Raw genomic sequence first — 24,033 nt, 5'->3', positions numbered from 1 at the left:
ACACTGAAAGATATGAATGAGTTCTCATTCATTTATGAACGAGATCGTTCATATCTTTCAGAAAATCGGCCAGTGTGTAGGGCCTATCAGTCCCCAAGACAGCGTCTCAATCCCCTCCCATTTGTCCGCAAAAGCGATCTTTGTCCTATATCCTGCAGTCTGACTCTGACGCTGACAGGTCAGACATGGAGGAGGGGGAGGTGGACTCAGAGGGGGGGGGGGGGGGGATGCAGCTCTGTCACCGGTAATAGAGGCTCTTATAGAGGCTATCAGAGATGTTCTGCATATTCCTGATAAGGTGACAGAGGAGTGAGAAGAATCTTATTTTAATGTAAAAAAGAAGTCCTCAGTTACTTTTCCTGTGTCAAAGGAATTGAATACCCTGTTTGAAGAACCATGGGTTAATCCTAACAAGAAGTTTCAGATCCCTAAAAGGTTGCTCTCATATTTTCCTTTTCCTCTGGAGGATAGGAAAAAATGGGAAAATCCACCGATGGTGGACGCTTCAGTCTCTAGGCTGTCACATAAAATTGTATTGCCTGTTCCTGGTGCAGCCTCCCTAAAAGATACGGCTGATCGTAAAATTGAGACTACACTCAAATCATTGGAGTAATTCTGCGTTGATCACAGCAGGAAATTTTTTAGCAGTTGGGCAAAACCATGTCCACTGCAGGGGAGGCAGATATAACATGTGCAGAGAGAGATAGATTTGGGTGTGGTGAGTTAAATCTGCAATCTAAATTGCAGTGTAAAAGTAAAGCAGCCAGTATTTACCCTGCACAGAAACAAAATAACCCACCCAAATCTAACTCTCTCTGCAAATGTTATATCTGCCCCCCTGCAGTGCACATGGTTTTGCCCAACTGCTAAAAAATTTCCTGCTGCGATCAACTTGGAATTACCCCCATTGTACACAGCTGCTGGGGTGGCCCAAAGACCCACTTGTCACTGACCTAGATTGAGGGTGTTGTGAACTCGGGGATTCTTCCGATGGTTGGGAAGAGGAACCACAACTGGGCCGGAACAGGGGTGGCCTGATATAGGATTTCCTCATACAGGACTCTGACAGTAAGGTTTGGTGAAATATTGAAGAGCTTTATTGCAGGAAAAGAACAACTCAAAGTCATATAGCATAAAGGGAACTTATGAGGGAATGTCCAGGCCCATTGAAGGGTTAGTGAGCAATGTTAAAGATACTGGTGACTGAAGAAATTGTGAGCGATGTTTAAAAGATACTGATGATTTGAAGAACTTGTAAATGGTGGTTAAAGACACAGATGACTTAAAGAACTTGTGAACAGAGATTAGGACGCTGGTGATTTGAAGAACTAAGTGCAGTGGTTTAGGACGCTGATGATTTGTTGAACTTGAGAAAGGTGACTGAGACGCTGATGATTTGAAGAGCTTAAGTGCAGTGGTTTAAGATGCTGATGATTTGTAGACCTTGAGAACGGTGACTGAGACGCTGATGATTTGTAGAACTTGAGAACGGTGACTCAGACGCTGATGATTTGAAGAACTTAAGTGCAGTGGTTTAAGACGCTGATGATTCGTAGAACTTGAGAACGGTGATTAGGGCCTGCAGCCCACGCTGATTCCTAGGAGCACTGGTGACTGGACCGCAGAGAGACACACCAGCCGATGGGAACGCTGGAACCTGTGCAGCGAACTGGCACCTGGAAGTGCTGGAGACACTGGAGTACAGCTTCAGAGATTCTCGCCGGGAACAAGAGCGCTGGCATCCACTTCAGGGGAAAGACGATACTCAGGCGCCGAGGCTGTCCGGCGTCTGACTTTGAATCTCCCGCCACCGCTGGATTGGCGGAACAGTCTGATGACGTCACCTGCCCCCCGCCCACGTGATGCCGGGTGTCATGGCGGCGCCCTTGCCCTGGAGAACCGGCGGGAGCCGCGCCAGCCAGACGCCGGAGCCCGTGGCCCACCGAAGGCGGAGGCCGCAACACAGACCAGCAGGAATTGGTATCCGAAGATGGGAAGGCAATCCCAATTTGCAAACAACCGGATTCAGGACTTGTAACACGGGGTAAGGACCAATGAACCTCAGAGCGAACTTCATAGTGGGCACCTTTAAACGGAGATTGCGGGTAGAGAGCCATACCCTGTCACCAACCTTGTATTGAGGAGCTGCCCGTCGCTTCCTATCCGCAAAGAACTTATAGCGGCCGGAGACTCTCTTGAGGTTAGCATGAACTCGACTCCAGATTTGACTGAAGTGCCGGAGAGTAGAGGCCTGCAGCAGGAACTTCTTCCGGAGGACAAATGGGTAATTCTGGAACTTGGGGATGAAATCCATCATTAACAAAAAATGGAGACACACCAGTCGAAGGGTGGTATAGATGATTATGGGCAAACTCGGCCCAAGGCAACAGCTCCACCCAATTATCTTGCGAGGGGGAGAGATAAACACGGAGACAAGTCTCTAAATCTTGATTGACGCGTTCAGTTTGCCCATTGGTTTGTGGATGGTAAGCGGATGAAAACTTGAGTTTTATTTGTAAGGCCGTACAGAGGGTCTCTCCAGAATCTTGCAGTAAACTGTACCCCCCGGTCAGAGACTATTTCCAGAGGTAACCCGTGCAGGCGGAAGTGTTCCCGGATTAATAACAAAGCCAACTTAGAAGCTGATGGTAACCCGGTCAACGGAACAAAATGTGCCATCTTAGAGAAACGGTCAATAATTACCCAGACGGTGTTATGACCCTTAGAGAGGGGCAGTTCAGTAACAAAGTCCATAGAGATATGGGTCCAAGGCCTCTTTGGAATGGACAATGGGTGCAGCAACCGCGCAGGAGGCAGACGAAGAATTTTGTGCTGAGCACATTGAGGACACGAGTTGACATAATCTTGAACATCCTTCTTCATAGTGTCCCACCAGTAAGATCTTCGTAGAAATTCCCACATCTTTTGAACTCCAGGATGACCAGAAAACTTGGAAATGTGAGCCCACTGCAACAATCTTGGTCGAAATTTAGCTGGCACAGACATTCTTCCAGGAGGAGGACCCAATGCGGTGGGAGCCGCTGAAATAGAAACTGGACTGAGAATCAAAGCCTTTTCAACGGAATTCTCCTCATCCGAAGCCGTTAAGGAACGGGATAGGGCATCAGCCTTGGTGTTAAAAGTTCCAGCCCGGTACTTAATGACAAACGAAAATCGGGCAAAGAAGAGCGCCCATCTAGCTTAACGGGGATTCAAGCACTGGGCCGTCTTGAGATACAGCAAATTCTTGTGATCAGTGAAAATCGTAATTAGGTGTTAAACACCTTCCAAAAGATATCTCCATTCTTCCAGGGCAGATTTTATTGCCAAAAGCTCTTTGTCTCCAATGGTGTAATTTAGTTCAGCAGGAGAGAACTTGCGAGAATGGAAACCACATGGATGTAACTTCCCATCTGGAGCGTACTGCGAAAGCACGGCACCAACGCCTACCGTAGAAGCATCAACCTCCAAAAAGAATGGTTTTAAAAAGTCTGGTTGCTGAAGTACCGGAGCGGTCATAAAGGCTGCCTTCAACTGAGCGAACGCTGCTACAGCTTCAAAGGACCAATGGCTTGGGTCAGCCCCCTTCTTGGTTAGGGCAGTAATAGGCGCCACCATGGTAGAGAAACCCCTTATGAATTTCCGGTAGTAATTTGCAAACCCCAGAAATCGTTGCACCGCTTTCAAGAAAAGAGGCTGAGTCCAGTCCCGAATGGCAGAGAGTTTCTCCGGATCCATACGCAGCTCTGTGCCCAAAATGATGTAACCAAGAAATGGAATAGAGGGGACCTCAAAGGTACACTTGGAAATCTTGCCGTATAGATGGTTCTCTCGCAATCGAAGAAGTACCTCTTTAACCTGTACTCTGTGCTCAGTGAGATTCTTAGAAAATATCAGAATGTCATCCAAATATACCACTACATTTAGGTATAACATATCCCGAAAGATTTCATTAATGAATCTTTGGAAGACGGCGGGGGCGTTGCTGAGGCCGTACGGCATTGCCATATACTCATAATGCCCGTCCCTAGTATTTAAGGCCGTCTTCCATTCGTCCCCCTGTCGGATACGTATCAAATTATAAGCTCCCCTTAAGTCGAGCTTGGTGAAGACTCGGGCTCCGCGAACTCTATCAAAAAGCTCCGTGATGAGCGGCAAAGGATACTTATTCTTAATGGTGACATAATTTAGACCACGATAGTCGATACATGGCCTCAGGCCTCCGTCCTTTTTCTTCACAAAAAAGAAACCTGCTTCCGCCGGGGAAGTAGAGGGGCGGATGAATCCCTTCTGCAGATTAGACTTGATATATTCCGACATAGCTTGAGTCTCGGGTACTGATAAAGGATAAGTGCGACCCCGAGGTGGCATTTTCCCCGGAATGAGCTCAATAGGACAGTCCCAGGGTCTATGCGGTGGTAACTGATCGGCCGCCTGTTCCGAGAACACATCTGAAAACTCCCGATAAGCCTCTGGAATAAGCCCTTCATCCGACTTGGAAGATACACGGAGCGGTAGACAGGAGTGAGACAATTTGAATGACAAAATGGACTCCAAGAAATTATCTGTGTCGACCTCCAGTCGACGTGAGGGTTGTGAAGCTTGAGCCAAGGAAGACCAAGAACGAGATCGTGAGGCATCTCCCGAATCACAAGGAACTCCTGATGTTCTTGATGCAAAGCTCCCACTTGCAGCTTGATTGGCATTGTACAACTTGAAATCAGACCATTAGAAATTTGGGTACCATTAATAGCAGTTATCGTAATAGGTTGTTCGACCGACCGTAACTGTAAACTCAGATTCTGGGCACAGGAAAGGGAAATAAAATTCCCCGCAGCCCCTGAGTCCAACAGTGCCTTAACGGTTTTGACTACTGACTCAGAAAACAGAGACATGGAGAGTAAACAGTCCACTGCCGGAGAAGATTGAGAAGAAACCCCTAGCTCGACTTCTCCAGAACAAGCTAGGACTGGCCGTTTCCCGGGCGAGACTTGCAAAACTTGAGAAATGATCCGCAGCTCCACAGTAGAGGCAGAGTCTACCCTCACGACGACGCTGACGTTCTTCTGGGGACAGCTGAGACCGATTTAATCTGCATGGGTTCGTCTGGACTCAAAATAACTGTTTGCTTAGACGGAAGAGATCGGAATCTTGACCGATCTAACCGACTACATTCACCACCTCGTTCCTGCATGCGAAGATCCACCTTTACACAGAGTGAGATCAACTGTTCCAAGGAATCTGGCAGATCTCTAGTGATCAACTCGTCCTTTAAACGATCCGAGAGCCCATTCCAAAAAGCAGCCCGAAGGGCATCATTATTCCAGCACAGTTCTGAAACTATGGTTTGAAAATGAATCACATACTGTCCCACTGAACGAGAGCCTTGTCGAACACGGAGCAAGTCAGCAGAGGCAGCGGTCGTCTTGCCGGGCTCATCAAAGATCCTTCGGAATGACGTGATGAAGTTGGTATAACTAGAAACCAACGGATCTGATCGCTCCCACAACGGTGACACCCACTCCAACGCTGAACCCTCAAGCAAAGAGATAATGTATGCCACTTTAGACCGATCAGTAGGAAAGTTATGTGAAAGGAGTTCGAAATGTACCTCACACTGATTGAGTAAACCACGGCAATTCTTTGGATTCCCGTTATAACGAGGAGGAGTGGGAAGCTGAAGGCGTAACCTGGTTCCAGACAAGGACGGAACATTGCTAGAGACAACCACTGGAGCGGATACTGGAACTGGAGCTGAAACCACTGACGCCAGAGAAGTCTGGATTTGATCCAGCCGGCCAGATAATTCCTGGAGATAATGCATCACCTGATTCTGTGCTGCTTCCTGACTCTCTACTCGGGAAACCAGGTCCTGCATGGTGCTTGCCTCTGGGTTCCGATTCCCCGAGTCCATGGGGCCTGAGTATACTGTCACTGACCTAGATTGAGTGTGTTGTGAACTCGGGGATTCTTCCGATGGTTGGGAAGAGGAATCACAACTGGGCCGGAACAGGGGTGGCCTGATATAGGATTTCCTCATACAGGACTCTGACAGTAAGGTTTGGTGAAATATTGAAGAGCTTTATTGCAGGAAAAGAACAACTCAAAGTCATATAGCATAAAGGGAACTTATGAGGGAATGTCCAGGCCCATTGAAGGGTTAGTGAGCAATGTTAAAGATACTGGTGACTGAAGAAATTGTGAGCGATGTTTAAAAGATACTGATGATTTGAAGAACTTGTAAACGGTGGTTAAAGACACAGATGACTTAAAGAACTTGTGAACGGAGATTAGGACACTGGTGATTTGAAGAATTAAGTGCAGTGGTTTAGGACGCTGATGATTTGTAGAACTTGAGAACGGTGACTGAGACGCTGATGATTTGAAGAGCTTAAGTGCAGTGGTTTAAGACGCTGATGATTTGTAGAACTTGAGAACGGTGACTGAGACGATGATGATTTGTAGAACTTGAGAACGGTGATTAGGGCCTGCAGCCCACGCTGATTCCTAGGAGCACTGGTGACTGGACCGCAGAGAGACACACCAGCCGCTGGGAACGCTGGAACCTCTGCAGCGAACTGGCACCTGGAAGTGCCGGAGACACTGGAGTACAGCTTCAGAGATTCTCGCCGAGAACAAGAGCGCTGGCATCCACTTCAGGGGAAAGACGATACTCAGGCTCCGAGGCTCTGTCCGGCGTCTGACTTTGACTCTCCCGCCACCGCTGGATTGGCGGAACAGTCTGATGACGTCACCTGCCCCCCGCCCACGTGATGCCGGGTGTCATGGCGGCGCCCTTGCCCTAGAGAACCGCCGGGAGCCGCGCTAGCCAGACGCCGGAGCCCGTGGCCCACCGAAGGCGGACGCCGCAACACAGACCAGCAGGCACGCAGGGTAAGCGTGGCGAACGCCGCCTCTGGCGTGTGACGCCACTATTGCATGTGCATGGATCACTAAAGTCATTGCTAGATGGTCAGGTAACCTAATTGAGGGGTTAGATTCCTTATCTAGGGGGGATGTTGTCTTACTTCTGCAGCATATACAGGACTCTACGAACTTTATGGTGTAAGCCATAAAGGAAATAGGCGCGCTTAATGCATGCACCACCGCTATGACAGTGTTGGCAAGCAGGGGCTTGTGGCTACGCCAGTGGACTGCTGACGCTGACTCCTGGAAAGGCGTGGAAGGCCTACCATTCACAGGAGAGGCCTTGTTTGGAGATGAATTACACAAATGGATTTCCACAGCTACTGCGGGTAAGTCTACGTATCTTCCTTCTGCAGCCACCCAACCAATGGGCAAATCCAGAGGTGCTTCTACGTCCTCCAGCGACGCAAGAGGTAAACCACGCAAACCAGCAACTGCAGGTGCTCAGGAACAGAGCTCAGGCTCTGCTTCCTCAAAGACTTCAGCATGACGGTGGACCGCAATGCCTGGAAGGCTGTCAGATGGGAGCCCGTCTACAATTCTTCAGTCAGATCTGGTCAAATTCGTGCCGGGATTCCTGGGTCAAATATCTTATTTCCCAGGGCTACAGACTGGAGTTCGAAGAGCTCCCACCTCACAGATTCTTCAAATCAGGCTTGCCAGTTTCACAAGAGACAAGTATAACTTTACAGCATGCCATCCAAAAACTGGTACAGACTCAGGTCATTGTTCCAGTTCCAACTCATCTACTAAACAAGGGGTACTATTCCAACTTGTTTATAGTACCGAAGCCGGATGGTTCGGTAAGACCGATTCTGAACCTCAAGTGTTTGAACCCGTATATTTACGACTATTCAAATTCAAGATGGAGTCTCTGAGAGCGGTGATCTCTGGTCTGAAGGAGGGTGAATTCCTAGTGTTTCTGGATATCAAGGATGCGTACCTTCATATTCCGATCTGGCCGCCTCATCAGGCTTATCTCCGATTTGCACTGCAGGACTGTCACTACCAGTTCCTGGCCCTGCCATTTGGTCTCTCCATGGCACCAAGGGTGTTCCCCAAGGTGAAGGCAGAGATGATGTTTCTACTCCACAAACAGGGAGTGAACATAATTCTGTACCTGGACGATCTCCTGATAAAAGCGCCGTCCAGGGAAAGGTTGCTGGACATCATTGCTCTCTCAACCAAACTCCTCCAGGATCACGGGTGAATTCTGAACCTTCCGAAATCTCACCTAGAGCCAACACGAAGGCTCCCATTCCTGGGAATAATACTGGACACGGAGTCACAAAAGGTGTTCCTTCCATTTGAAAAGGCATTGGTAATCCAGTTGATGGTTCAGGATGTCCTGAAGCCAACACGGGTGTCGATGCATCTGTGCATTCGCCTTCTGGGGAAAATGGTGGCCTTTTACGAGGCGCTTCAATACGGGTTCAGGTCCGGGGGGCAGGACACCCCAAAGCCACCCAGCCAGGGTTGTCTGGCTGGGTGGCTTTGGGGTGTCTGCCCCCTGGACCTGAACCCCTGTAGTTAGTGTTAGGGACTTACCCAATGAGAGGCTACCTTGGTGCGGTGGGTAAGCTCATAGCCCTGGCCAGGACTATGCCAAATGCCTCTGGTTATTACAGGTTGAGCTAGTGTGAGATAGTGCACCTGCTACTTTTTCCCTCTGTACACTGTATTAAGTCTCAAGCAGAGTAGCACCTCATTACCTAATTATGGTGTGCAAATTAGGGCCCCCTTCTCTTTATGATCCCAATAAGATTGGGTGTCCTGCTTCAAAGCAGACAATTGCACGCTGGCTCAGACTTACTATCCAGCATGCTTATTGCAGGTCAAGTTTAGTGTGTCCAAAATCTGTACAGGCCCACTCTACTAGGTCAGTGTGTTCTTCCTGGGTAGCTACCCGGGGTGTCTCTGCTTTACAGCTCTGCCAAGCAGCTACTTGGTCAGGTTCGAAGATGTTTGCTAAGTTCTACAAGTTCGATACTTTGGCCTCTGAGGATCTTCAGTTTGATCAATCAGTTCTGCAGGAACCTCAGCACTCTCCCTCCCGGTTTGGGAGCTTTGGTACATCCCCATGGTACTAAATGGACCCAGTATCCTTTAGGACGTAAGAGAAAATAGGATTTTAATTACCTACCGGTAAATCCTTTTCTCATAGTCCGTAGAGGATACTGGGTGCCCGCCCAGTGCTTCGTTCTTCCTGCACTGTTACTTGGTTAAGTAATGTTGGTTCAGCTGTTGCTGTTCCTGTTTCAAGTTTGGCTATCTTGGCTTTCCTCTTGTTGTGTGTGCTGGTTCGGAATCTCACCACCATCCTTATCTATCCTTCTCTCAAAGTATGTCCGTCTCCTCGAGCACAGTTTCCTAGACTGAGTCTGGTAGGAGGGGCATAGAGGGAGGAGCAGGCCCACACTATCAAATTCTTAAAGTGGCCATGGCTCCTAGTGGACCAGTCTATACCCATGGTACTAAACGGACCCCAGTTTCCTCTACGGACTACGAGAAAAGGATTTACCGATAGGTAATTAAAATCCTATTTTTGTTGTCAATGTTTCTCAAACTTGAGATGTGGCCAACACTACTCAGGATGTAAAACACAGGAGGGTGGGTTTGTGGTGCCTTTTACCTAGCTGTGTTTAGTTGCAATATGGACTAATCTAAAGATTCCAGCCATTGCTAGTGCTTTCAGTAAAATCCTAAAATGACACTGACGGCATCATCCTTTGCCAGCCAGGTATGGTGGTATGATAGCAGGGAAGAACAGCATGGGTCCCCTGAAGTAGTGCCGAAAAAGCCCCTATGCAGTCAGCAGTTATTTTCAAATTTGCCTATTTGAAAATAAATAAATGTTAATAACAATAGATGTTGTATGTACACCGCCTGGAGGCACCATCTGTAACTACATGCACTATGTAGACAAAAGTGATTGGACACTGACGGCACATAGATCCAATGAGATTTTATTGACATTAGTACTTTGTAGGTCCACCACATGCAGTGATTACTGGAGACACCCTTCTTGGCAAGCTGTCCACAAGTTCCTGGACAACAGCAGGTAGTATGTTTTGCCATTTCGCCTTAAGTACAGTGACCAACTGTGACACTGAAGAAGGTGGCACTGTCACCCTGATATCATTTGACGTTTCCGTAGAACTGCAACAGTGTAGCGAGCACAGAGTTATCGAGAACATCTCTATACTCCTCAGAGTGCCATACATTACAACTAGTGGACCCGTGCCAAACCAGCTGAAACAGCCTCACAGCATAACTCCACCACCTCCATGCTTTACTGTAACTACTGTATACTCTGCATCAGACGTTCTTCTGGCAGTCGCCAAACCCAAACATGTCTAACTGATCTGAAAAGTGTAAATCATGATTCATCACCCCATAACACTCGCCATCATTGTTCCACTGTCCAGTTTTTGCACTCCTTTATACCATAGTAATCGCTGGGCTGCTTTCTTCTTTGTGATTAGAGGTTTATGAGCAGCTGCTCACCCATAATATCCAAGTGCATGGACCTCCCTACGAAGTGTTCTTGTCGAAACCAGCACATTAAGTGGCCATTTGGAACTGCAATGGTATGCATGGGACGGTCCCTGTTATTTTGCAGCTCCCTGGTTAGCACTCTCTGGTTCCTGGGTTGCAGTTTTGGGGGTCTTCCAGGGTGAGGTGCACTCCTACAATGATCGTTCTTTCCATGCATTAATGACAAAAGACATATGGGGTCATTCTGACCCCATCGTTCGCTGCAGTTTGTCGCAGTGCAGCGATTGGGTCGGAACTGCGCATGCGCCAGCGCCGCAGTGTGCCGGCGCATGGCAGTCGTCGCTGCCTAGCGATCGCCTCTGAGACAGAGGCAGTCGCTGGGCGGGAGGGGGCTGAACGTTGGCGTTAAGCCGCCGTTTAGTAGGCGCAGTCCGGCCAATGCAGGAGTGGCCAGACCGTTAGGGGGGCATGCCGCGGCGGCTGCGTGATCTCTCACGCATATATATAAGCACAGCAGAAGAAGGGATTCATTCTCTATACAGCCCTATGCAGTGCCGCCCGCGTCCACCCCAGCCTGTAAACTGTAATACTGTAGCCCTGTCTCTTTTTTTTACCTCCCCTCCTCCTGGCTCCTCGTCAGCTGTATCGTTTGGGCAACTCCTGCTGCCGCTGCCTCCATGGATCTCCTCCTCTGCCCGGCTTCCGCACACACAGACAGTCCCCGTTTGGGCGCCGACGATGCTGCAATCACTGGGGGAGAGGGAGGGGGTGCACAGCCGCACAGTGGAAGGAGAGGGATGGCTCTGAGCAGCGTCACCACCAATTAGTGCGCTGCTGCGGCTCCCTCCTCCCACTCCCTCCACTTCCTTCTCTCCTGCCTCCGGCGCTGCTGCTCCTCTCTGGCGGCTTGTAATGAGTCAGTTTGACTCATTACAATGCCGCGCTGAGTAAATTAACGGGATGCGGCCAGTTGCGCCCCCAGGGCGACTGCGCTGTGTGCCAGGTCCACCTGGCACACACGTAGTTACGCCTCTGCCTGCAGGTGTGGCAGATATAACTTTTGCAGAGAGCGTTAGATTTGGGAGGGTTATTTTGTTTCTGTGCAGGGTCAATACTGGCTGCTTTACTTTTAGCACTGCAATTTTAGATTTCAGTTTGAACACACCCCACCCAAATCTAACTCTCTCTGCACATGTTATATCTGCCCCCCATTCCCCCATCCTGCAGTGCACATGGTTTTGCCCAACTGCTAACAAATTTTTTGCTGCGATCAACTCTGAATTAGGCCCATGGGGGGTCATTCCGAGTTGATCACTCGCTAGCAGTTTTTAGCAGCCGTGCAAACGCTATGCCGCCTCCCACTGAGAGTGTATTTTAGCTTAGCAGAAGTGCGAACGAAAGGTTCGCAGAGCGGCTACAAAATTATTTTGTGCAGTTTCAGAGTAGCTTCAGACCTACTCAGCGCTTGCGATCACTTCAGACTGTTCAGTTCCTGTTTTGACGTCACGAACACGCCCTGCGTTTGGCCAGCCACGCCTGCGTTTTTCCTGGCACGCCTGCATTTTTTCAAACACTCCCTGAAAACGGTCAGTTGACACCCTGAAACCCCCTCTTCCTGTCAATCACTCTGCGGCCAGCAGTGCGACTGAAAATCTTCGCTAGACCTTGTGTGAAACTACATCGTTCGTTGTAATAGTATGACGCGCGTGCGCTTTGCGCCGCATACGCATGCGCAGAAGTGCCTTTTTTGCCTCATTGCTGCGCAGCGACCGAAAGCAGTTAGCGATCAACTCGGAATAACCCCCATAGTCCCCGAGTATGCTGTCTTGGCGTAATCCTTGACTCCTCCCTCTCCTTCAAACCACACATTCAGCACCTCTCACAAACTTGTCATTTTCATCTCAAAAATATTTCCAGGATCAGACCCTTTTTCACCCAGGATGCCACCAAGACCATTATCCACTCACTGATCATTTCCATACTGGATTACTGTAATCTCCTCCTAACTGGCCACCCTGACAATTACCTCTCTCCATTCCAATCTATCCTCAATGCTGCAGCCCTTCACTGGGTTCCCTTCCCTTTCAGAATCCAATTCAAACTTCTCACACTCACAAAGCCCTCACCCACTCCTCTCCCATTTATATCTCTGACCTTATCTCCCTTTTCTTTTCCACTCGTCCTCTTCGCTCTGCTAATGCACGCCGACCTTCATGTCTTCTGATTACTTCCTCCCACTCCTATCTCCAAGATTTTTTTTTTCTATTACTGAACGAGATTGTTCATATTGGCTGCACACATTGGCCAGTAAGTCACTGATTTCCTGTTTTGATTATTTGCATATGTAGTCTGTAATTGGGCACTGCGGAACCCTTGTGTGCCATATAAATAAAGGATAATAATAGTATAGCATGACCACTTTTTATTTGCTATCATTTTCAAATAAAAACAATTGCTATATATGTAAACTTAAAAGAGTTTCTCTTATGTCCTAGTGCAGGGGTGGGCAATTCATTTCTGTAGGGGGCCAAATGAAAAATCTGAACTGTGTTGGAGGGCCGAACCAATGATAACTTGAACTTAATTTATGAATTGTGGTGTAGGTCAAAGAGGAAAATATGCAAAAGAGTCTAAAAGTAATAAACAGTTTACGTTAAAACAAAAACAAGCATTACATCACTGTTTCATTTTATTTTTAACTTGTTAATCTTCACAAATACTAAAGAGGTGTTTGCGGTATGTTAAAGATAAGCAACTGATCAACTTTAGACAAAATGCAATAAATGCTTTTGATGTTATCAGTTCACTTGTTCAGTGAGAAAAATCCAGTCTGTTTTGGGCTTGAACAAGTGCACTGAAATCTGGCTGAATGTCTGAGGTGGCTATGCGAAGGATAGCTGAGAGGTGATCATCAGTGATAGAGGATCTGTGTCTGGATTTGTCGAACTTCATCACTGAGAATGTCTGTTCACATGTGTAGGTAGATCCAAAGAGGACTAGAATCTTCAGAGCATGTCTCCTCATGTGTGGAAAGTTCTCCTCTTTGAGTGAAGAGTAAAACTCAAGCAGTGGGACTGACCTAAAGTGCTCTGCCAGAAGTGTGTCAGACTGCAAGTCAATGAGTTCCATATGAACATCACTGGGTGCATTATCAAAACTGCAGGTGAAGGGAGAAGAAACCATGTTCATTTCACTCAAGTGTTTTGAAGTCTTGAAATCGCCTTGAAAACTCACCATGCATTGTTTCTAACATGGATGTGTACCTGTGGAGGTGATCAGCTGATGGTGTGGCTTCCCTTAGTGTTGGCATGTGAGTGAGAATATTGTCCCCCATTTGGCTTGAGAGAAGCTGCAACTTTCTCATGAAAGCCTTCACTGAGCTGTACATTTCATGCACAAAAAGGCCCTTGCATTGCAGTTCGACATTCAGTTCATTCATCTGAGCAGTCACATCTACAGCAAAACCAAGGTCTACCAGCCGGGATCCGGTCTGAAGATCGACAGTGTCTAGGTCGACAATGTTTAGGTCGACCACTATAGGTCGACAGTCACTAGGTCGACATGGATGGAAGGTCCACAGGGTTTCTAGGTCGACATGTGCTAGGTCGACAGGTCTAAAGGTCGACATGAGTTTTTCACATTTTTTTTGGATTTTTTCATACTTAACGATCCACGTGGACTACGATTGGAACGGTAAAGTGTGCCGAGCGAAGCGGTAGCGGAGCGAAGGCACCATGCCCGAAGCATGGCGAGCGAAGCGAGCCATGCGAGGGGACGCGGTGCACTAATTTGGGATCCCGGTCACTCTACGAAGAAAACGACACCAAAAAAAAATATTTCCTCATGTCGACCATTAGACCTGTCGACCTAGCACATGTCGACCTAGAAACCCTGTCGACCTTCCATCCATGTCGACCTATAGTGGTCGACCTAAACATTGTCGACCTAGACACTGTCGATTTGATGATCCACACCCGTACCAGCCAGTCTGCATCTGAAAGCTGAGGGATGTCATTTCCCTTCTTCACACAGAACTCCAAGATCTCCTCTCTCAGGTCCCAGAAAACTTTCAGCACTTTTCCCAGGCTGAGCCACCTGGCAGATGTGTGGTAGCTGATGTCACGATGTTCAGTCTCAATTTCATCCAAAAGTGCAACAAAATGTCTGTGATTCAGTGCTCTTGCTCTGATGAACTTAACTGTTTTAGTTACAACATCAACCACATGGTTCATTGTTAATACTTATTTACACAACACTTCCTGATGTATAATACAATGCAAAAATGTTAATTTCTGCTCAGGGTTCATTTCTGTCACTTTATCCTGCATTCTCTTCAAAAGTCCAACATTTTTCCCCGTCAGATTTGGACAACCATCTGTTGTCACGCCTACAAGTTTGTCCCATTTCAGTCCCAACTTGTCCAAACATGCTTTTACCTCCGTTAATAAGTCACTCCCTGTTGTCCCTTTCATTGACTGCATGGCTGCCAGCTCCTCCGTTATTTTGAAGTCTGCAGTAATCCCCCGTAAGAAGATGAGTAGCTGGGCAGTGTCACGTACATCGCAGCTCTCATCCAGAGCCAGGGTAAAACAGTCAAAGTTAACTGCTCGGTTCTTCAGCTGAAACTCCAGATTTCCCGCAATGTCCTCAACCCTTCTCGTTACAGTGTGCCGGGAGAGGGGGATATTCTCAAATGCGCCCTTTTTCTCTGGGCATATAAGCGCAGCAGAGTCCACCAAACACTCCTTAATAAACTCTCCGTCAGAAAACGGTTTACTTTTTCTAGCTATTTTATGAGATATGACATAACTTGTCTTGGCAGCTGTATCTTTGGATGCGCTAAGTTTTGTAAAAAGCGTTCGTTGAGTTTGCAGCTTGGCTAGTAAAGCCCCCGACTCCTTTACACGCTCTTGGTCAGATAAGTTCTTATATTTATCCTCGTGTTTGGTCACGTAGTAGCGATTCAGATTGTAATCTTTAAACAAAGCGACTTGTGTACCACAAACTAAGCACAGGGCTTTACCCTTGATTTCTGTAAATAAATATTTAGCAGTCCATGCCTTGTTGAAAACGCGGCATTCGGAATCAACTTTTCTATTTTTAACGTGAGCCCACATTTTTGGGGGGACAGTATTTAATATATAATAGTAGGTGATATCACTCACGTTTAGGCAGTGTAGGAGCTGAGGACGTGACAGCTGCGGGACGTCCAGGGCGGGGTCCGCTGTGCGGCTGGAACTGGGTGGTAGCGTTGGCGATATCTCTGCTTCCCGTCTGGGGTGGCCTCAGATCTTGTGGCGGCGCACAATACCCCAGTGGCGCTCACGTCCTGGGCACAATACCCCTGATCCTCAGGCTGGCTTGATCTGCTCACGGGAGCGGAGGACGTGACAGTTGCGGGACGTCCAAGGCGGGGTCCGCTGGGCGGCTGGAACTGGGTGGTAGTATCTGCTATATCTCCGCTTCCCGTCTGGGGTGCCCTCAGATCTTGGCGGAGCACAATACCCCAGTGGCGCTCACGTCCTGGGTACAATACCCCTGATCCTCAGACTGGCTTGTTCTACTCACGTCCGACCTGGGCGGATCACAATACCCCAGTGGCCAGTGGCTTGATCTGCTCACTTCCTGGGCGGAGCACATTAGCTCACGTCCTGGGCGGCGCACAGTATGTCCTGGGTGGCGCACAATACCCCACACATGCATAATAGCTCACGTCCTGGGCGGCGCACAATACGTCCTGGACGGCGCACAATACCCCACACATGCATTAATGATAAATCTACAGTATGTTGCAGGGAGGTGCGGGCCGGACAGGGATTGACAAAGGGCCATATGTGGCCCGCGGGCCGTACTTTGCCCAGGTCTGTCCTAGTGAATACTGCGGAACTGTACTTTAATACCATGGGGTATTGATCGGGTCCACTGGAGCCTGGCACTTTAAAACCTTTAGTGTGTGTTGGCTCCTCCCCTCTATGCCCCTCCCACCAGACTCAGTTTAGAAAAATGTGGCCAAGGAGCCGAGTGCACTTCTCTGGAGCTCCAGAGAGTTTCCTTTTTTATTTTTTATTTCAGTTATTTATTTTCAGGTGGTCCTGGTTGGCAACCAGTCTACCTGCTTCGTGGGACTTAGGGGGGGTACCGAACCAACCTCCTGAGGGTTAATGGTTCGTAATCCCAGCTGAGAGGACGCTAACCTTCTGAGGTGCTGTTTCACACACCATACTGTGTGTGCCCATGCCAGCAGCTAGCCGCCACCCTCTATCAGATGCCGAAGAGTCGCAGGTGCGGTTAGTGTTAACACTGGGGTCCCTGGTGCGGTTTGGCGGCATGTCACGCGGTGGTCACTGAGCACGAGCTGCGGTGCCCGCTGCGGACTACACTGGCTACGCAGGCTTTATACTCCATAGGGTGCTCACTGTCAGTAGGCATTGTGTGTACTGTCATATATAATGGTAGATGCTCAATTAGCTTAGTGATATCATTCAGGTGCTCGAAAGGGAGGGGTATTTCTGAGCAAGAGAAAAAGGCATTTTGTTTGCCCCAGCACCCTGAATGATAGCAGTAACCAGATATAAATCCCACATAATAATAGAATTCAGAGATCTTCGTTACACATATTTGCGCAAATGTGTGGTTAAGCCCCAAATCCACTTCAAGGCGTCTCTGTATATTTGGGGTCCCTAGCGCTTTATATAGGTGCAGGGTGTAGCACCCCAAAACACCAGCATAAGCCAGAAAGCCCAGCGTAGCATACCAGTGAAAAAACTATAGTGTTAATAAATTAGTATTTAGGAAGCCGAAGCTGTAGAGAGGGTGATACAAAAATGAAATGTAATTAAAATAGAGAAATAGTGTTAAAAAATTAATAAGTGAAAAGTGTTAATAGAATGTAAAGGTATGCCACACTAAAGCCATCCAGCTCAGCCAGTCCAGAGGCACCAGACCTCCATTACCCCAATCTGGGTCTAAGATTAACCAGCAAGGAGCCACATGATAATGGCTCCTTACTACAATATGTCTAAGCTAAGAGCTACCTACCTTGGAGCAACCCCATAATGCTCCATGTGGCATGTCAGGGCCTGCACCTCCTCCTAATGCAGGAACCTCTCTGCCTCTCACAACAGACATATATACTGGTAGATGCTCAATTAGCTTAGTGATATCATTCAGGTGTTTGAAAGGGAGGGGTATTTCTGAGCAAGAGAAAAAGGCATTTTGTTTTCCCCAGCACCCCGAATGATAACAGTAACCAGATATAAATCCCACATAATAATAGAATTCAGAGATCTTCGTTACACATATATGCGCAAATGTGTGGTTAAGCCCCAAAGCCGCTTCAAGGCGTCTCTGTATATTTGGGGTCCCTAGCGCTATATCTAGGTGCAGGGTGTGGCACCCCAAAACACCAGCATAAGACAGAAAGCCCAGCGTAGCATACCAGTGAAAAAACTATAGTGTTAATAAATTAGTATTTAGGAAGCCAAAGCTATAAAGAGGGAGATACAAAAATGAAATGTAATTAAAATAGAGAAATAGTGTTAAAAAATTAATAAGTGAACAGTGTTAATAGAATGTAAAGGTATGCCACACTAAAGCCATCCAGCTCAGCCAGTCCAGAGGCACCACACCTCACACCTCCATTACCCCAATCTGGGTCTAAGATTAACCAGCAAGGAGCCACAAGATAATGGCTCCTTACTACAATATGTCTAAGCTAAGAGCTACCCACCTTGGAGCAACCCCATAATGCTCCATGTGGCATGTCAGGGCCTGCACCTCCTCCTAATGCAGGAACCTCTCTGCCTCTCACAACAGACATATATAATGGTAGATGCTCAATTAGCTTAGTGATATCATTCAGGTGTGTAACGTACTTCAGCCAGTATAAAACTAAGTGGGACCGCGCGCCATTACAGGTGAGGTGCTTCCCGGAGAGCGGGATCAGAGGCGGGAAGGCGCCATTTCCTGCTGCTGCAGATCACAGGCTGCATGCACGCTGCTCCTCCGTGGACCCACGCTGTTACAGACTCTGTACTGGTACCAGGGGCTCATAGCAGAGGGGGAGCACATCAGCGGTAGCGCTGCTGCACATAAGTAAGGTGCTACACATATTCTCACACACTGCGCTGCTATGTTTTGTGTGCTGGTCTTTGTTTCTCTGTGTCACCCCAGGGGCTCTCTAGGGTCTGTGTGGAGGTGTTTTCACTGGGGTTGCACTACATTACAGTTGTGTACAATATGTCTGTTGACATGCTGATGTGTGCTGCTTGTAACTCTACTCCTTCTCCTGCGGTGTGCCTCATGTGTGAACAGTGCTCCTGATCTCCACAGTGACACAGTTCACAAGCACCTGATTGGCTAGATACTTTTAAGAGGATGATTCACAATGGGAATTCCGAATTAGCTGCAGCTAAGAAGGAGAGACAGGTGTTAAAACAGTCTATTGATTGTATGGCTAAAGCAGCAGATACCAGAAAGGCTTCTCAGCCCCCTCTAGTGGTTTCACATAAACGCTCACTGCCACAGGTGCTCCAGTCTGATTCTGATTCTGATCAGCCTGATGTAGATGATGATGATATGAATGAGGACCGCTCTCTGTCCCCCGGGGTGGAGGCCCTCATTTATGCTGTAAGAGAGGTTCTTCACATACCCGATCAGGAAGGAGAACCAGATAAGGAGTTATACTTTAATGTTAGACCCAAGACCTCAGCCACGTTTCCTATGTCTAAGGAATTAAACTCCCTGGCCAGGGAGGCATGGGTGAACCCTGGCAAGAAATTCAAAACTCCTCCGAGGGTTTTATCTACTTTTCCCCTCCCAGCTGATGGCAGGAAGGTATGGGAACCCCCCCCCCCCCCCCCAATCAGTGGATACGTCTGTGTCCAGACTGTCTAAGAAATTGGTACTGCTGGTGCTAGGGGCTATATCCCTAAAAGATCCTGCTGACCGTAAAAAATTGAGACCACTCTCAAGGCAATATATACGGCATCGGGCGTAGCGCCCCACAATAGTTTGTGGTTGGATTTCTAGGGCAGTAGTCAAGTGGTCTGATTACTATTATTAATGGTTTAGACACTCTGTCCCAGGATGAGGTCATTACGCTGCTGCAACACATACAGGTTGCTGCAAATTTTATGAGCGAAGCTATAAAAGAATTATGTAAGATAAATGGCCGCACTACTGCTATGGTAGTTTCGGCACGCAGAGCTCTGTGCTTGCGTCAATGGTCAGCGGACGCAGATTCTAAAAATGGTGTAGAAAATCTTCCCTTTACAGGTGATGCCTTGTTTGGAGACCGTTTAAATAAATGGATCTCCCAGGCAACGGCAGTTAAGTCTACCTATCTGCCGTTGGCTGCACCAACTGCTCGACGTTCTTACACAGGACCCTCCTTGCAGTCCTTTCATGTGGCAAGATTCAGAGGCAGGCATCGAGGGGTCTCCGCTACTCCCAGAGGATCTCTTGGTAAGTCCCATAAATCTGCAACTGCTGCGTCCCTGGACCAGACCACCGGATCCCCTGCCACTAAGCCTTCCACGTGATGGTTGGCCCCAGCAGCAAGGCGACTTTCAGGTAGGTGCTCGCCTTCAACACTTGGTCCTCGTCTGGGCGAACACCTGCCAGAATCCTTGGGTGAGGGACCTCCATTTCCCAGGGATACCGGCTTGAATTTCAAGCGCTTCCTTTTCACAGATTTTTCAAGTCGGGCTTACCAGTTTTACCCGCAGCAAAAGTTACCTTGCAAGAGACTATTCAAAAACTTTTGCAGACAGAAGTGGTGGTTCCAATACCTCCACCGTTACGCAACAGGGGTTTTTACTCCAGTCTTTTTGTCGTTCCAAAACCATACGGTTCGGTGCGACCCATCTTGAACCTGAAATCTCTAAACCCGTATCTGCGGGGTGTTCGAATTCAAGATTGAATCCTTGCGGGCCATGGTGTCTGGTCTGGAGGATGGGAAATTCCTGGTATCTCTAAATGTCAAGGATGCTTACCTACACATTCCCATGTGGCCCCCTCATCAGGCTTACCTCAGGTTCACCATATTGGACGACCATTTCCAGTCTCAGGCCTTACTCTTTGGCCTGTCCACAGCTCCGAGGGTCTTCACCAAGGTCATGGCGGAGATGATGCTGCAACTGCGCATGATGGGAGTCAACATAGTCCCCTACTTGGATGATCTCCTGATAAAGGGTATGTCCAGGGAGCGCCTACTGCACAGCATCGATCTGACGACTCGCCTACTTATGGATCATAGGTGGATCCTAAATTTTCAGAAATCTCACCTGGAACCGGACCAACGACTTCAGTTCCTGGGAATGATACTGGATACAGTGTCTCAAAAGGTGTTTCTTCCAATGGACAAGGCCTTGGCTATCCAAGCTATGGTCCGCTCAGTGCTCCGTCCTCGCAAGGTATCCATACATCTTTACATATGCTTGCTGGGCAAGATGGTAGCTGCTTACAAGGTAATCCAATATGGCAGATTTCATGCACGGCCATTTCAGCTGGATCTGCTGGCCAAATGGTCAGGGTCTCACCTTCACATGCATCAGGAAGTGACCTTATCTCCGAAAGCCCGGATTTCTCTATTATGGTGACTACAAGTTCCTCACCTGGAAGAGGACAGGAATTTCAATAACCACTTGTGGATTCTACTAACAACAGATGCCAGCCTCCGGGGTTGGGGGGCTGTGACCCAAGGGGCCCTGTTCCATGGGATATGGTCAATTCAGGAATCTGCTCTGCTGATAAACATCCTGGAACTCAGGGCAATTTACAATGCTCTTCTGTAGACTTCCCATCTCCTAAAGGATCAGGCGATCCAGGTTCAATTGGACAACGCCACGGCGGTGGCGTACATATACCGCCAAGAGGGAACAAGAAGTAGGGCGGCGATGCGAGAAGTGTCAAAAATACTCTTCTGGGCGGAGGCAAACGCAAGGGCCATCTCAGCCATATTCATTCCAGGAGTGGACAACTGGGAAGCAGACTTCCTCAGCAGACACGACCTCCATCCGGGGGAATGGGGCCTACGTCCCCAGGTGTTTCAACAGTTAATTCACCTGTGTGGCTGTCCGCAGATAGATCTGATGGCTTCTCATCTCAACAAGAATCTATGCCGTTACTGTTCCAGTATTAGGGATTTGCAGGCTGTAGCAGTGGACGCGCTAACGAAACCATGGACGTACCAGTTTGTGTACCGGTTTCCTCCTCTACCGCTAATCCCAAGGGTTCTAAAAAGACTAAGAAGGGAAAGCGTTCAGGCAATTCTAATTGCCCCGGATTGGCCTCGACGGGCGTGGTACTCTGACCTCCTCGCCATGGCTCTGGAGGATCCCTGGCCTCTCGCCATGGCTCTGGAGCATCCCTGTCCTCTGCCGCTTCAGCAAGGTCCGAAAGGATCTTCAGCAAGGTCCGTTCGTGTATCCAGACTTACCGCGGCTACGTTTGACGGCTTGGAAGTTGAAAGGGAGATTCTAGCCAGGAAAGGTATTTCCTCCAGGGTTATTTCCACCATGGTCCAGGCCAGGAAGTTGGTTACATCAAAACATTATCATCGTATCTGGAAAAAGTATGTTTCCTGGTGTGAAAGTAGAAAGGTTTCTACTGTGGAGTTTAGAATTGGTTGCTTTCTGCTTTTCCTGCAAGCGGGAGTGGATATGGGCCTACGTTTAGGCTCCATCAAGGTGCAGATTTTGGCGATATCTATTTTCTTCCAGAAACAAATTGCACTGTTGCCGGAAGTACCGACTTTCCTAAAAGGAATTCTTCATATGCAACCACTGTTCGTGCCTCCCACAGCTCCGTGGGATCTCAATGTGGATTTGTCCTTTCTTCAATCGGACTGGTTTGAACCCTTACATAGGGTGGAATTTAAATTCCTTACCTGGAAGACTGTGATGTTACTAGCATTGGTATCTGCCAGACGTGTCTCGGATTTGGGGGCCTTATCCTGTAAGAGCCCTTATTTGCTTTATCATGAAGACAGGGCGGAGCTTAGGACCTGTCCTCAGTTTTTGCCAAAGGTGGTGTCAGCTTTTCACGTGAATCAACCCATTGTGGTTCCGGTGTCGTCTGACGCTTCCGTTGGTCCAGAGTCCTTGGATGTTATGAGTTCTCTGAAGATTTATGTCTAAAGGACTGCTCGTCGTCAGAAAACTGATTCTCTGTTTGTCCTTTATGATGCCTCCAAGAATGGTCATCCGGTTTCTAAGCAATCTATTGCTCATTGGCTCAGGTTGACCATCCAACAAGCCTATACTTTGGCGGCTCTGCCTTTGCCGACATCTATTCAGGCCCACTCAACGAGATCTGTGGGCTCTTCCCAGGGTGTCTCGGCCTTGCAGTTGTGCTGAGCTGCTACTTGGTCTGGTTCGAACACTTTATGTTAAATTCTGTCAGTTCGACACCTTGGCCAAGGATGTCCTTCAGTTTGGTCAGGCGGTTTTACAGGGGTCTCAGCACTCTTCCACCCATTTGGGAGCTATGGGACTTCCCCATGATACTAAAGTACAGTTCCCCAGTATCCACTAGGACATAAGAGAAAATAGCAATTTAATACCTACCGGTAATTCCTTTTCTCGTAGCCCGTAGTGGATACTGGACGCCCGCCTCAGTGCTTCGATTTCCTGCTTACCCAAGTAAGTATTTGGTTGGTCCGCCGTTGCGGTCCCCTTATGTTGTTGGAATAGTTTTGCTATCCTGGTTAGGTTGGTGTTGCTATCCTCTGTTCTGGTTAACGCCCTCCTGTTCGGTTATGGTTGTGTGTTGGCTTAGTGCCTCTCCGCTGTTGTACCTGTTTTCTTCTCTTGTGGTATGTCCGTCTCCTCGGGCACAGTTTCGTAGACTTAGTCTGGTGGGAGGGACATAGAGGGGAGGAGCCAGCACACACATACACACACTAAAGGTTTTAAAGTGCCAGGCCTCCAATGGACCCGATCTATACCCCATGGTACTAAAGTACAAGACCCCAGTATCCACTACGGACTACAAGAAAAGGAATTACCGGTAGGTATTAAATTCCTATTTTCTTTCATTTAAAAATAATATATGCAGGTTCTCAGGGGTCTATTTATTAAGGCCAAAAATCTAAAAACAGCTGTTGGAGGATTGACACATTTCTGAGAATCAGGGCTACTATGTATTTCAATGTGTCCCCAAAACTGTGGGAAAAAAAAGTTATTAGGAATAATGTAAAGGGGGGAGGGGGTGCTGAGGGGATGGCAGTGTGTGCTGAGACTAGCGACTGGTGGGAGATTATCTTTTAGCAGTCGCTTATGAGTGTTTCTGACTTGATCACATCAGGCAAGTGGTAACAGGGTAATACAGCAAAAAGTTTTGTTTTTTGTAGCTTGGCCCTGTTAGCTAGATGGTGTTAGTCTGTTGTAGCCTAATAGCTACATTACCGCATTTTTTTTCCAGAGAGCGTTCCAAAGTAGCTTAACCGGGTCTGAACCTGGAAACAAAGTGGTTGCGATCATAGTACTACTTGGCATTGTGTAACATGTTCTTACCAAAGCCTGTGCCCCAGCATCTCCCTAATAATAACTAGCACTGAAAAGCCATTCCAAATCACACTGATATCAGGTGTGCTAAATGCTAAAC

General features: G+C 48.0%; 1 protein-coding gene across 5 annotated transcripts in view; it reads left to right on the top strand.

Annotated features, from left to right (window-relative positions):
* Positions 1-24,033, top strand: part of TERT (telomerase reverse transcriptase) — a 331,772-nt gene that overhangs the window by 253,755 nt on the left and 53,984 nt on the right. The window lies entirely within an intron of this gene.

Source organism: Pseudophryne corroboree, chromosome 5 (genome assembly GCF_028390025.1).
Source record: "Pseudophryne corroboree isolate aPseCor3 chromosome 5, aPseCor3.hap2, whole genome shotgun sequence".
In the NCBI taxonomy this organism is placed as follows: Eukaryota; Metazoa; Chordata; class Amphibia; order Anura; family Myobatrachidae; genus Pseudophryne; species Pseudophryne corroboree.
The sequence above is the reverse complement of the archived record's forward strand: the minus strand, read 5'-3'. Positions and strand labels throughout refer to the sequence as shown.